Raw genomic sequence first — 16,747 nt, 5'->3', positions numbered from 1 at the left:
ATACAAGTACATGAATGATATGGCCCCTGATCGAACAACGCTACAAAATATGGAAATAAAGAGTGGTGAGAGTTTCCAACAATATGTTCAACGATCGAGGGATGTGGAATCTCAAGTGCATCCACCAATAATTGAAAAAAAGTTCATCAGTACTCTATTCATCGACATATTGAAGTCTCCATATATCAACTACATGATAGGAGCTACTACTAAGAGTTTCTATGACATCGTCATGTGTGAAAAAATAATCAAAAGAGCTATCAAGAATGGCAGATAAGAAGAACTAGCAGTACTGACATTGAGGAAAGAACTGAGATTAACATAGTGGGGTCTTATCTAGCAAATCAAGGAACTAGAACTCATAATGTATTCCGTGAAAAAACTCGTATCAATCCTATCCCAATGACGTATGAGAAATTGCACCCAATGCTAGTTGAGAAAAAACTTATGACTCCAGTTCAATCCAAACCAAGAGAGACCCCATATCTTGAAGGTCATGATGTTAAAGTCATATGCATCTATCATATTAGAAGCTCAGGGCACACCATTGAGAATTATAGGGCATTGAAGCGCAAGGACCAAGATCTGATCGATTTAGGGGCATTGACATTCAATGTGTAATGGGGCATTCTAATCAAGAGTAGGTTGGGGCATCCATAAGAAGTTTTGTTGCATTCTCATCAAATGCATGTCATCTTGTTTGAACTTGTTTTTCTTTTTCTTCCTACTTTTAAATGTTTGTAAGTCACTTGATGTTAGAACATTTTAATAAAATGCTTCCTTCTGAGGAAATGAACAATGAACAAATTCTAATCTTGAAATTCTTTAAATATCACTTTAATTAAAAGCTTTTTAATAATTGAGGTTATAAATCTTTGACAAATGACAAGATTGAACCCCAGCAAAAGAAGAACCCCAATCTTACTCCAAACGATACACCAGAATATATACACTTCTCTTGCAGGGATCAAGCTAACTATATGCTATCATGGAGAGTCAATCAGGGTTTGGCATTCAGGTATGTGTTAGGAGTGGACAAAATGGGGCAACTGGCACATGAGTTTGCATAACTATTTGGTTTCTATTTCTGTTGATGACGTTCAATGATGATCATGATCTTCTCAGATGGAATGGTCAAGTAGGTGAATATAGTTTAGGTCAGTTTCTTGGGAATTGAACTCTAATGATGAGATTTTCTGACTTTCAACAAACATCGGGACTATAACAGGTTCTCTCTGGCAAGCTTAAAAAATAAAATATGTATACACGTAATATGTGTGTGTGTGTGTGTACAATAAAGTTGAGCTATTTCGCTAAAGCAATTGGTTATAGAGGAAACTTGAAAGCCCTGGCTTTATGAATAGATTATATTCAAACCATGACATTGATTGGGTACTTGGTAATTCGGTGTTTACTCTAATGTGGTTGTCAAGTCGAAGACTTTGTGACGACATAAATCCTTCAGCTAGCTGAACAAAGGAAATTATAAAAATTATTTGTACAATAAAGCAGAATTCAGCTAGCCAAACAATGGCAGATTAAATCAAATTTACTAAAAAAAAGGAGTTTTGGTGAATATGGGCTAAGGGAGTTGAGGAACACCTGTTATAGTCGAATTCACATGAGCACTCAGAAAACTCATTTTTAGACTGATATTTATGCACTGCCTTTTACTAGAGGAGTCTATGAGGCTTGAACAAATGTAAGATTTCAGATAACTGAAACAAAAGTATCTAAATAGTCTAGAAATTGACTATGCTAGTTGCGATATTTTGTCCACCTCCGATCAAAATGACAAACCAAGAAAGAGGGGCATGCCATGATCTTCACGATGACCGAATTGATAAAACAAACATTAGATTTTAGGTAGCTAATCTCAAAACCAACCATTCTATCTTGATATTTGTCAAAGATTTGCAGCTATCAAATATTAAAAGAACAGTTGATTTTATGATATTCAATGAATTCATGTTTTGTGATTTACTCCAATTGCGAGGTCGAAGATGGGGCATTATTTTAGTTCATTTGACAATGAAATTCACATATTCTTTTTTCGTTAAGTTGTTTTCAAAGGAAGAAAAACATTTTCAAACAAGATAATTTCTCTGGAAGCATATCTTGGAATTCAACAAATATCTCTCCGAAGCTCATGATCGAAGCTGGGGCAAAGGAAGCCAAATTTTTAGGGCAAGGAAAATAAAGTGTCTCAGGTCGAGGTTTGTAAGAGTACACCCTGGCAGAAATAAAGACAAACTGGATTAGGGATAGAATGAAGATTGCTCATGCAATCATTCCCACCGAGAAAACATACATCAACATATACATACATGATACATGAAATTTTCAACTTTGCATCAAACATTCATCATCATATGAATTAAAGACATTTTTCCCTCTCTTGAGGATAAACTCAATAATTCATCAAATCAAACACGTAAAATAAACTTCATCATGACACTCATTAACATCCAATATAATCATCCATAAATGCATTATTGATTTTTCATGAAATGAATGTTCGAAATGACCAAATGTCTCTAGCTTGAAGAAACCATGTCATCTAAAGATTCAACATCCTGAAGTGAACGATCATATCTTCTAAAGGCAGCTAGATCTCCTCAACATACAGGAACAAGAAGATTGTATGTCTCCTTTGATCTTGTTTCGCTCAAAACAAAGTGTCGTCTCGCTAGAGACAATTTTTCTTAAAAACAAATGTTGTCTCACTTGAGACAGTTTTCTCTTAAAACAAATTTCATCTCACTTGAGACATTTTCCCTCGGAATAAAAATATCAAAGTTGTTTTACTTGAAACAAAATTAATCTTACTTGAGATTTTCAAAACAATTTCGTCTCGTTTGAGACAATTTTTCTTTAAAACACAAATTCTGAAATTGTTTCATTGGAAACAAAATTTATAATCTTTTAGTCTGTTTCCCTCAAAACAAAGTTTTCTCCCTTGAGACGGTTTCCCTTGAAACACAAACCTTTGAGATTATTTCCCTTGAAACAAGTTTTCTCCCTTGAGACAGTTTCTTTTGAAACACCAATCTGTGAGATGGTTTCCCTTGAAACGAATTTTGTCTCTCTTGAGACAGTTTCTCTTGAAATAAATCCCTATAAATGGCCTACCATCCTTATCGCGTAGGAACTGTGTCATCCCTTGACAAGGCATCCTCATTACATAGGAGTCGTGTCACCCCTAGATAACCAGTCGTCCTCATCACGTAGGAATTGTGTTATCATCTCTAAAGATAGTCTATCATCCTTATCACGTAGGAACCGTGTCATCCACCGACCAGACTCCTCATCACGTAGGAGCCGTGAAACCCCTAGATAACCAGTCATCCTTATCGCATAGGAATTGTGTTATCACCCTTCCTAAAGATGGCTTACCATCCTCATCGCGTAGGAACTGTGTAATCCACCGACCAGATCTCCTCATCACATAGGATCCGTGTCACCCTTAAATGACAAGAACTCTTCATCATGTATGAGCAGTGTCGTCCCCCAACAACAAACATATCATATTTTCAAAACCAAAAAAAAAGATAATAGGACAAAAACTTGATGTCTTTTTCGTCTTTGCCCTATTCTTGTTAACACAAGAATGTGCAAATAGGGGCAACTGTAGACACTCGTTTTTGTCCGGGTCCTAAAATAATTATTATTATTTTAATATTATTGTTATTATTATTATTATTATTACAATTAATTTACAATATAGGCCCTCAACTCGAGGCCGAATTGAGGCCAACCAGCAGCCTACAAAACAGAGCCCAAATTACAAGCAAGCAAACCCAACCCGAATCTACTCAACAACCAACCCGCCCAACATCCGACCCGGATACAGACCCGACCCAGGATCTCACCCGGCCCCCTAGGGTTTCTGAAACCTAACCCTAGGGGTATGATGTTGTTGTCGTCGCCTATCATTGCTACTGTTACCACCAAACTTTTCCCGTATGCACTAAAAAAAGGAGAAGAAACCAACAACCCAAATAAAAAAAGGAAAATATAACAAGTCAATGGGAAAGCCATCATAAGCCATTACCATAAAAAATGAAAGGAAATACAGAGAGAAATATTTGGGGTTGGAAATAGAAAAAAACAGAAAACAATAAATATATTTAAAAAAAACAATTACCTTCTGGTCTTCGATGACGGCAGTTCCAATGGTCAGATGACGGATTCGAACGACGAAAAGGTGTGTGGAAGTGAGGAAACCAACATATCTCAGTGGTGGCCCCATCAGACGGTGGGTTTAACGGCGACGTAAGGTAAACCTTTTGGTTTCCTTTTTAATATCTAGGCATGTGGGGGCATTTTTAGGCCGAAAGAGGTGGAGATTTAGGGAGTTGAGAGTGAAATGAACCTTTTGGGATCATATGATCCCTCCGGCCACCGTAAGTCGCCATGGGCTCTGTCGTGGCTGCCGTTGATGAACGGCGGCTTCTTTTACCCGACGAGAGAAAAGTTGAGAGAGTTTTAATCTCTCTCTCTCTTTCTCTAGTTTTAGAAACGAGGTAAATAAGGGAGATGAGAGAATAGGTCTCGGTTTTGGCCTTAAATACCCCGTATAGAACAACGTTGTTCTAAAAGGGGCTTCTTCGTGTTTTCTAGTTAGGGGATAATAACACCCTAGGTCCCTCACTATTGTAATCTGTTTATTTCGGTCATGAAATGAAATGGGTTATTATTATGTTTGATCTTTTTTATTTTACATACGTTTTATTTTAGCCACTGTATTGTTATAATATTATTTATTTTGGTTTATTTACATGTTTGTTCCTCACTAGAGATTATTGCTTCTGATTTGGACATATTATTTTACGCGTATTTATTTTGGTCACTATAAATTATGTATTTTTAATTATTTTGATTTTTATCATGTAATTTTGGATATTTGTATTTTTGTCCTAAATGTATGGGTTTATTACATTTTCAATGTTTGTAATGTGTTGTTTTTACAGTATGTGTTGTATTATTTATTTTATTTTGTTTTTAGGCATTATCTTTCCTGTTTTATTATTTAATCCCTTTCGTTTGTTATCTTATTTTCAGTGCTTGTAATATGTTATGTTTTTACTATAAATATTTTAGTTCACATGATTCCAATCGCATTTTATTCCTATTGTATTTCCTTAATTATTAATATTATTCAAATTATTTTCAAGAACGTCATTTGTAGAATGGGCATGGAAAACACCGATTGGTCGAAGTAGTGTAATCCAATAAGACGTTCAAACAAAATGTGAACTTGAAATAAATTGATTTTATTTTATTAATTAATTCATTTTTATTATTCTATTTTAATACAATGCGTGTCTCGCTAAATATCAACTTATTCTATCTTATACAAATGTTGATGACCAATTTATATTCGATTTGTGCTTTTTAATCAATGAGGGAATATTCTTTTAAACAAAGAAATAGATTAATTAGCTTTTCCGACGGAGGATTACTATTCTCGAGATTTCTTTTCAAATTAAAGAATTTTCCCTAATAAATAATTCAAAATAAATTAATCAAATTTAAATAAATGGATCATAATTTTACTTTACATTCGATTTATAAGTTCCACCACCGTTACGACAACGTGTAAGCGATCCAGTACCAGTTTTTTAACGTTGTGGGAGTGTTAATCCTTCCCCACTCGTAACCAACTCCCGGACCTATTAAGTCGAGTTTTTGGTAAACGCAGACCAATTTTTGTCTTAAAAAATGATTTTTCCTTAAAAATGTTTTAAAATACGTTTTTAGGTATTCGACCTACCTAGCCTAAAGGTCAATGGCGAATCCTTTTCAATTTAATTAATAAATCCCCATTTTTTCAAATAAAAGTCATAACTGTTTTTTTTAAAATAATACATAATTGTTTTCTAAAAAAAATGATTATGACAATATTCACTCGGGACTTAAAGGTTAACAAAAGCTTATTGTCATTTTGCAGTTTTATTTCTGCTATTTAGGGAATATCCTATTGGCACTTCCCTTTTGCAGATATTATCTTGGGAATTTTGTGCACGTAGACATGAACTTTTTCCGCGCCATTTAGTTGCACCTAAGGTTCTAAATTTTGCAACTTATTAGCTCTATGTTCCTGTTGATGATTCTTCTGCAAATACACAATCACTCCTTTGCTATTTCTTTAATTTATGCTTGTATCATATATAATGGTACATACAATTGTAGCTACGTTTTTAATGAAAGATGAGGATGAGAAATCGTACAAGGACAACTGAAAGTCACTTACAATGGCTAACGTATTTACTCAAATAATCCACAAGTGGCGTTATTTTATTCTTGCCTTGTTTTCTTCATTTAGATTTGTATTGCACTGATACCAAATTGAGTAGAGCAGATAAGGGAAAGAGAGAGTAGGCAGCAACATTAGGGAATGAACAAAGGAAATGAGAGAGGAAGCCCTAGGGGATGAAACCTGAAAGATTCAATTGTACTTAAATACTATGAAATGGAAAAGGAGATTTGTTTGTTTTAAGCTCTTTAAGGACACCTGCTATAACCCAACTTTTGTATGTGATGTAGGTAAACCAGTTACTTCAGGTAGCACAGAAATGCCAGAGCACAATTTCTGAAGGTGGATCTGAGGGGGTTTCTCAGCAAGACTTGCAAACAAACAGCAATATGTGGGTTAATTGAACTAATGTGAAATTCTTTCTTTTCCATGACTTAATGTTGTTGATAATGCTCACTTGAATATTGGAAAAATGCTCAAATTAGGTTTTTCCACTTGAATATTGGAAAAATGCTCAAATTAGGTATTTCCACTAGCATTGGAAAATGCTCAAATTAGGTTTTTCCACTAGCATTGGAAATATGCTCAAATTAGGTTTTTCCACTAGTATTGGAAATGACGATTTTGCCCTCATTATTTAGCCTATAAATAGTGAGCAATTTCATTCATTTTGATATGTCCCAAGCAAACATTTGCTTTGAAACACTCTTCTCTTTTGAGTGTTGTTTGAGTTGAGACAAGAGCAATACCACCAAGTTCACTCCAGTTTTCGGGTGTAAAAATTCTTGGAGAGTCGTGTTAACCTTGGGGGAACGGTCCGCCTACTGCAGCGATTACACACATCGGGGCGAATTCGTTTCTAAGGAAGTGGTTTTACCACGACACGGTTTATGAATATGTTTCTTTTAAATTACTATTTATCTTTCTTGTCAGTACTAACGGTGTGATTTTGCAGTCCATATTTCCAACAATTTAGAAACGAATTCTATATACTGCAATCATGACAACACCTTTGAGCAAACTGATTCCCAATCTTTCCAAGCTCGATGCACTTGATGGAAAGAATTATAGAATGTGGTCCCAACGAATTCTGATATTTTTCGAGCAGCTTGATCTTGACTACGTGCTGCTCAAGCCATCACCTACCATGCCGCCAACCCCAACTACTGGTAATGATACGGATTCAGTCCTGAATAATGATGCCTTAGTAACTGCCACCGCCGCTCTCGCTACCTACGAGAAAGACAATAAAACGGTGTGAGGACATCTGCTCAGTCACATGTCAAATAAATTATTTGATATGTTTCTTAGAGAAAGGAGTGACAAGGTGATTTGGGAAACTCTGGAGGAAAAGTATGGTGCAGATGATGCGGGCATAAAAAAGTACGTTGTCGGTGAATGGCTTAAATTCTATATGAAAGACGACAAACCGATAATGGATCAAGTTCATGCCTATGAGAACTTGGTCGCTGACATCATTGCCGAAGGGATGCAAATGTATGAGGTACTACAAGCCAATGTTCTCATTGAGAAGCTTCCCAAGTCCTGGTCCGACTACCGTAATTCTCTTAAGCATAAGAAGAGAGAAATTTCACTTGAAGAGTTGGTGGGCCATATGAAGATTGAAGAAGCCAATCGTTTAAAAGATAAGGTTACTAATTCTCTGAGTAATTTATCTTTTAAAGCTAACTTGGTTGAGTCTATATTCAAGAAGATCATGAAACGAGGGAATCAAGATAATAAGACAAAACTTCATAAGGCTACCAACTTCAAGAAGTCAGGAAAGGCCAAACCTGAAGGAAAGATGTTCAAGTGTTATATATGTGGTTTAGCTGGCCAAAAAGCTTATCAATGCCAACACCGCTCAGACCACCAGAATGATAACAAGTCATAGATGCACGTTGTAGAAAAAGATGATGAAATCATTGTTGCGGTGGTCTCAGAAGTTAATCTAGTGGAAAATAATTCGGAATAGGTAGTTAACACTGGTGCTTCAAAGCACTTTTGCGCAAGGAATGAGTTATTAACCGAATTCGAGAATGGGAACATAGGTGAACGTGTGTACATGGGGAACTCTGGCAGCTCTGAAGTGTTAGGAAAAGGCAAGGTTTTACTCAAGTTAACTTCTGGTAAAACTCTAGCCTTAAATAATGTTCTGTATGTACCTGCTTTGCGTAGAAATTTGATAAGTGGTGGGATTATGAATAAGGCAAACATTAAGATAGTTTTTGAGGCAGATAAACTCGTATTTTCCCGAAATGGTGATTATGTTGGGAAATGTTTTTTAAACAATGGTTTATTTGTCAGAGAAACTCAATTTAGTGAAAATAAAGCTACCACTTCTGCTTATATTGTTGAATCCATTGATATGTGGCATGCTAGATTAGGACACTTGAATATTCATGCTTTAAATAAATTGATGGATATGAATGTTCTGCCTAAACTAGACATAACTAGCTTTAACAAACATGAAATTTGTGTAAAAGCCAACCATAATAGACCTCATTTTAAGATTGTTTCTAATAGAAAGACTGAACTGTTAGAACTCATTCATACTGATCTAGCAGATTTTAGAAACACTGAAAGTAAAGGGGGAAAACACTACTCATAACTTTTGTAGATGATTATTCAAGATATACAAAAGTTTATCTCCTAATAAGTAAAGATAAAGATGAAAACTTCTTTGTTATTTATAAGAAAGAAGTTGAAAATCAGTTAGATAGAAGAACCAAACGAGTTAAATCTGATAGAGGTGGTGAATATGGATCTAATTTTTTAAAAGATATTTGTGAAAAGAATGGCATAATTCATGAAACTTCAGCCTCTATTTTCTTCAACAAAATGGTATAGCCAAAAGGAAAAATAGAACTTTAAAAGAAATGATGAATTCTTTACTGGTAAGTTTAGGGTTATCTAATAATATGTGGGGGAAGCCATTCTATCGGCAAATCATATCTTGAACCAAGTTCCTCATAAGAAATTAGATTCTACCCCATATGAATTATGGAAAGGATACGCTCCTAATTTACAATACCTGAAAGTGTGGGGGTGTCTGGCCAAAGTGGGTTTGCCATACTTTATGAAGTCTACCATCGGACCTAAAACCGTTGATGCAGTGTTTATAGGGTATGCTATGAATAGTATTGCATACAGATTCATATTTTTACAAGATTATTCTATTTGTGAGTCAAGAGATGCCAAATTAATCAAGCACATTATATAAAGAAAGTGATAAAGAAATTTGACAGTTTTGATGTCGTCCCTATTAAAACTCCTTAAGACCCTAACATACATCTCTTTAAGAATAAAGGAAGTAGCATTTTCCAAATAGAAAATGCTAAATTAATCGGAAGCTTAATGTTCTTAATGAACTATACTCGGCCTGATATTGCTTATGATGTGATAAAGAAAGTTATTTTCATCCTTTAACGAAGGTATGCATCGATGTACTACACCATGTATCGATGCATCCCTTGACGGGTGCATCGATGCACAATCTATGCATCAGTACATAAATCCCATTCGATGTTTGTATTTTAAGGGGGTGCATCGATGCACTACTTGTGCATCGATACACTAATGACATTCGATGTTTTTATTTTAAAGGAGTGCATCGATACACCTCATATGCATCGATACACCTTGAACAATTTCTGGGATTTTACCCTTGATGCATCGGTACACATTGAATGTGCATCGATGCACACAGCCCAGAAATTTTATTTTAGCATGAAAATCTCTTCATAATCCTCTCAACTCTTTATATTTCCCATCTTTTTATCTCCTTAACCTGCATACATCTACTTAAACTAATTAATACCCATTCAATACCTCTTATACTTAAAAATTCAATCCTCCACATAGATTTCAAGAATCTCCCTCAAATTCCAACATGTTCTAAATCTAATTTTAGCACTTCGTATGTCTTATTTAAGTCGATAACAAGTCAAATTCAATCTCCGATTCCAAATATGAACTCTTTTTCAAAATTCCATTCAAGCACTCCTAATGTTTAATTCTTTCTACACTCTTTATCTTGTTGTTTTAAAGCAAATTAAGCTTTCCTTAAGCTTAATTAACATCTAAGAAGCAAAACCAAACTTAAATTTCAGCAAACAATTAGCTTATGAAAAATCTCACCTTTGCTATAAGTCTTCACGTTTGGGAGAAAAGAAGAGAAGAAGAGAAGAAGAGAACTGGAACCTTGGTTTTTCTTTCTTCTCTTCAACGTGGAGCTAATATATATAAATCCCTTCTTTAATTATTTTCCTTGCAAAAGACCATTCTATCATTCTATTCTTTCTTCTTTATAATTTGATCCTACACAACATTTCATATAAGTCCTTGCACTAATCAATTATTATACTTTAAATCACCAAATTCTGAAACTTTATAATTTAGTCACTAACCCGGTATTGAGGATGTTACAAATCTCCCCCTAAAGAAAATTCGTACTCAAATTTTCATTGCATGAAGAGATGGGGGTACCAATTCCTCATATCCTCTTCATGCTCCCATGTTTCTTCCTCTACTTTGTGATTTCTCCACAATACTTTGACTAATGGAATAATCTTGTTCCTTAATTGCTTAATCTCATGAGCTAAGATTTGGACCGGTTCTTCCTCATATGTTAAATCCGATTGAATCTCGATCTCTTCTGGAGTCACAATGTGGGAGGGATCATATCGATACTTCCAAAGCATTGAGACATGGAAGACATCATGAATCTTTTCCATTTCAGGTGGCAATGCTAATTGATATGCCACTGGTCCAACTCTCTTTACAATCTCATAAGGTCCAATGAATCGATGACTTAACTTTCCTCTTCGACCAAATCTCAAAACCTTCTTCCAATGAGACACTTTGAGAAACACTTTATCTCCTATTTGATATTTGATCTCTTTTCTCTTTAGATCCGCGTATGATTTTTGTCTATCATCTGCTTCTTTGAGATTACTTTGAATTACTCTAACCTTTTCTTCCACTTCTTGTATCAACTCCGGACAAGAATTTCTTTGTCTTTAATCTCGAACCAATTTAGAGGCGTACGACATCTTCTTCCATAAAGAGCTTCATAAGGTGCCATTTTGATACTTGATTGATAACTATTGTTGTATACGAATTCAACAAGAGGCAAGTACCTTTCCCATGATTCTTTGAACTTGATAACACAAGCTCTCAACATATCCTCCAAAATTTGGATTGTTCTCTCGGATTTCCCATCGGTTTATGGATGAAACGTTGTATTAAAGTTCAACCGAGTTCCCAACGCTTTATGTAATGATTTCCAAAACTGTGAAGTAAATCTAGGATCTCGATCTGAAACAATAGAAACATGTACACCATGTAGACATATAATCTCTCTGATATATAACTTAGCATACTTATCCATGGAAAAGTCAACTTATACTGGAATAAAATGAGTTGACTTAGTCAATCTGTCTACAATCACCCAAATGGAATCTCTTTTATTCGGGGTCAAAGGTAACCCCATTACAAAATCCATTGTTACATTCTCCCATTTCCACTGAGGAATAGACATAGGTTGAAACAGTCCGGATGGAACCTGATGTTTGGCTTTGACTTGCTAACACGTCAAACATTTGGATACGAATTTCGTAATGTCTCTCTTCATTCCAGGTCACCAATATCGACTCTTGAGATCCATATACATTTTATTTCCTCCCGGATGCATAGTCAATGGACTACAATGAGCTTCTATTAACAAGTCTTTCTTCCACTCATCATCATCTGGAATTACTAGCCTCCCTTGATAATATAGGTTCCCATCAGCTTTCACTTCATAATTTGTAACCTCTCCATTCCTTATCTGTTGTAACTTCTTTAAACATTTTTCATCTCTAGCTTGCAATTCTTTAATTCGATCTAGCCATGATGGCTTGAGAGTCAATTCTGCACATATGGCACGGTCTCCTCTTAATGATAGTCTGGCATCCAAAGCTTTTAAGGCTGCAAACATCTTTCGACTTAAGGCATCCGCTACCACATTCGTTTTCCCCGGATGAAAAAACGATCACTATATCATAATCCTTTAAGAATTCCACCCATCTTCATTGTATTAAATTTAACTCCTTCTGAGTCATCAAATATTTCAAACTCTTATGATCCGTATACAAGTAGCATCGCTCACCATACAAATAGTGACGCCAGATCTTAAGAGCAAACACTACTGTCGCCATCTCCAGATCATGTGTTGGATAATTCTTCTCATGTGGTTTTAATTGCCTCAAAGCATAGGCCACCACTTTGTCTTCTTGCATTAACACATATCCCAACCCGTTATGAGACGCATCACTATACACTACAAAGTTCTTGTCAGACTCGGGTTGAACCAAGACTGGAGCTTCTGTCAAAATCTTCTTTAACTTTTCAAAACTCTCTTGGCACTCTGAAGTCCAAGAAAATTTTACCTCTTTCCTCAATAACTTGGTTAGGGGTAATTCTATTATCGAAAAGTTTTTAACGAACCTTCGGTAATAGCCAGCTAACCCTAGAAAACTCCGAACTTCTGACACATTCTTTAGAACTACCCACTCTAAAATAACTTTCATTTTTTGGGGATCTACTCGAATCCCTTCTGCAGAAATTACATATCCAAGATATGTCACTTCCTTCAACCAGAATTCATATTTGGAGATTTTGGCATAAAGCTTCTTTTCTCTCAAAGTTTGTAGAACGATCTTCAAATGCGAACTATGCTCTTCTTCCGACTTCGAATACACTAAAATATCGTCAATGAATACCACAACGAATTAATCCAAATAAGGTTAAAATATTCGGTTCATGAGATCCATGAAAGCAGCAGGGGCATTCGTAACTCCAAACGGCATCACGATAAACTAATAATAACCATACCTCGTTCTGAATGTCGTCTTTGGAATATCTTTATCTTGAATCTTCAATTGATGGTACCCAAAACGTAAATCAATCTTTGAAAACACTAAATCTCCCTTTAACTGATCAAACAAATCATCAATTCGGGGGAGGGGATACTTATTCTTGATGGTCACTTTATTGAGTTGCCTATAATCATTGCAAAGATGCATAGATCCATCCTTCTTTTTTACGAACAAAACTGGAGCTCCCCATGGTGAGACACTCGGTCTGATAAACCCTTTGTCCAGTAATTCTTGTAATTGGATCTTTAATTCTTGTAACTCATTTGGGGCCATTTTGTATGGTGACATGGCAATAGGTCCAGTTCCCGGCATTACTTCAAACTGAAATTATACCTCTCTGTCTGGAGGCAAACCCGGTAACTCTGCAGGAAAAACGTCAGAAAAACTCTCTGACTATAGGAATTTCTTCAATCCCCTTCTCTTTTTCTCTCACATCCAGCACACTTGCAATAAACCCTTGACATCCCTGTAGTAATAACTTATTTACCGACATCACTGATATTACATTAGCCAATGGGTTTCATCCTTCACTAAATACAATAACTTATATATCTTCTGAACTTCTCAACGTTACTCTTTTCAGTCTACAATTAATATTAGCGTAATAACGATATAACCAGTCCATTCCCAGTATCACCTCGAATTTGTCAAAAGGTAATTCCATCAGATTAGCTGGGAATTTAATTCCCTGAATCTGTATGGGACACCCTCGACATACCATATTAACTCGAGCACTGCGTCCTAACAGATTAGTCACTATTACCTCACTGCTAGTAGATTCTAACGAAATATTCAATTCTTTCACTAACTTACTGCAAATGTAAGAATATGTAGACCCCGAATCAATCAATACAAACACATTCTTGTAATACAACTGAAAGATACTTGTTATTATTTCTGGGTCATCTCTATCCTCGCTAGTCTTGAGATTATACACCCGAGCTGTGGAGAGTATCTCTTGTGGAGTCGAGGATTCTGACTGACTTCTTCCTCTACCTCTACCTCTACCTCTTCCTCTCTGGATAGCCGAGGCAGACCTCTCTGGATGAGCAGATTTACCCGCTAACATGGAATAAACCCGAACAAAAAGTCCGGTGTCCCCACATTTAAAACAGGCTCCAGAAATCATTCTACATATCCCCGAATGGTTCCTTCCACATTATGTACATTGTCTGACTTGGCTCGGGTTAGATCTCCCAGCTCCAGATCCCACTGACTGTGTCTGTCGACCCCTCATCTGATTTGATCCCCTTGCAGAAGATGCAACTGACTCTGATCTTGCTTGGGGTCAAGAACTCACATCTCTGCCACTTTTTTATAGTACAGCACTCGATGATGCGCCCGATCTTTTTGAAGTCTGAACTCGAGAATCCCCGAACCTCTCATTTTAAGCTCTTTCCAGAGCTTTAGCACGGTTCACCACTTCTTGAAACGAAGATAAATTCAACACAATAAGCATCTCTTTCAGACGAGGACGCAATCCCTCAACAAACCAATCACAAACATCCTTCTCTGTAGGAATTAACTCTGCAGCGAAACGGCTCAACTTGTTGAATTCACATTCGTACTCATACATTGTACGATTCTATTTCTTCAAATTCATGAACTCTTGCTTCATCTGTCGGATGAACTGATCTCCGATATATTTATACTTGAACTCTTCTAAGAACAAAGACCAAGTTACTTGATTACCGGGCATTCTTAATGTAACGTTGGTCCACCAAATCCTTGCTTGCCCTCGGAGCAATGAGACTATTCCATCCAGCTTCTCTGGATCGGAACAATGAAGTCCCTCAAGCATGATTTTTACATCATTAATCCAAAGGTTTGCAGCAACAAAACCTTCTTCGGCTTCACCTCTAAACTCTGGTGCTCCTAAACCCTTCAACTTCTTTGCAATATTCATTCTTGGAGTTGAAGTAACAGAAGGTTGAAAACGCACCAATACCGCGTCCATTGTTCTGAAGAACACATCTTGATCACTTACAGGTACTCCAGAGGGTGTCTGATCTTCACTCTGCCTGGCCAGGGCAGGTGAATTACTACTTTCAACGGGCCTATCATCTCCCACTTCACTTCTAGAGCTACCATGTCTGGACATCTATAAAAACATACCCATATCATTCTATCAGCAAAACAGTATACTTACTATTATATCATATCAGAAGTTTTTACTATTTTGTTGGCATATATACTTTATAGGACACTCTAGACTTCGGTTTATGCCGAGAATCGACTAAATCGTAGCTTTGATACCATTAAATATAACACCCTTAACCCATATCCGACCTGAATATGAGTCCGAGGTGTCACATTGACTTTTCAAACTTTGACACTTAAAGAAAAACAGGGAAATTTTAAACTTTCATTAAAACCAAATACATTAATTTACATAAAAGAGACCACAAAATACAAAATCGATCAGAGCATTCGTAATTAACCACGTATTACATGCCAACACTCTATACACAACCAAAATACCTACTTTGTCAATTACTTCTGATCTGGTCTTTTAGTAGTGATGTTGTCCTTGCCGCCTCTATTACTGCTCCTCTTGATTCTTGGTACCTACGTGTAAATCACTTACACGCTAAGTCATAGACTTAGTGAGGCATAATATAAATATATATATATATATATAACAATGCATTCATGAACATGCATTCTTACCATCTGATCATGACATCTTTATTTGTATGCATCTATTTCACTATAACATATATAACGGTAACATGCACATATAAAACATATATTCTTATGTTAATTCCACTTTAACTTATCTTTTAATTGCCCATGTACATTATGGAGAACAAAGGTATGTGAGTACATAGAGGTTGTGCAATATGCTATCACCACAGCTCGTATAATTCCCTCAAGGGGCACTGAATATTTGTCCCGAAGGACCACTATGTCCCGAAGGACCACTTATTATTCCGAAGAACCACTGTGTCCCGAAGGACCACTGATAATCCCTCGACTCTTGGTATGCCAATTATACCTATAGCTCTCATATTAAATAACACGGGCTTAATTATAAATATATTTCTCATTTCATATATCTTTCATCATTGTCCATGTAAACACATAAGTCACTTCATATGATCATTTTCATTATTTCACATATCTGGAAGAATTCTCTGAAAATGGCATTCATTCATATAATACCATGTTAATCATGAAAGAAAAATGCATGAAATCACTATAACGTTAACACATATATATGTATGCATGTGCATGAATATAAAATCATAAATTCAATTATTAGAGATAGACTTATCGCAAGTCTTGTCTCAATTCCATTTCATCTAGGATATGCACTCACCTTGGCCTTGCTTATTTTGACTTGATCCTAATCCTTTGTTTGTTCCGAAACGAAATTACGGTTTATATCTATATAGTAATACATTGATACTAATCAGTATACTAATTAATATATTCTAAACTATCACTCCTTAGGTTAAAAAGAAAGTTATTTTCATCTTTTAATGAAGGTATGCATCTATGCACTACACCATGTAACAATGCATCCCTTGACGGGTGCATCGATGCACAATCTATGCATCGGTAC

General features: G+C 35.9%; 1 long non-coding RNA gene across 1 annotated transcript in view; it reads right to left on the bottom strand.

Annotated features, from left to right (window-relative positions):
* Positions 1-16,747, bottom strand: part of LOC120118133 — a 30,406-nt gene that overhangs the window by 5,443 nt on the left and 8,216 nt on the right. Inside the window, exons 2-3 of the long non-coding RNA XR_005515718.1 lie at positions 15,226-15,236; positions 7,916-7,922 (exon numbers count right to left, since the gene is read on the bottom strand). This is a non-coding gene — a long non-coding RNA (uncharacterized LOC120118133). The remainder of the gene's footprint in view (positions 1-7,915; positions 7,923-15,225; positions 15,237-16,747) is intronic.

Source organism: Hibiscus syriacus, unplaced genomic scaffold, assembly GCF_006381635.1.
Source record: "Hibiscus syriacus cultivar Baekdansim isolate YM2019G1 unplaced genomic scaffold, ASM638163v2 tig00000916_pilon, whole genome shotgun sequence".
NCBI lineage: Eukaryota > Viridiplantae > Streptophyta > Magnoliopsida > Malvales > Malvaceae > Hibiscus > Hibiscus syriacus.
This window is presented reverse-complemented; position numbering and strand designations above follow the sequence as displayed.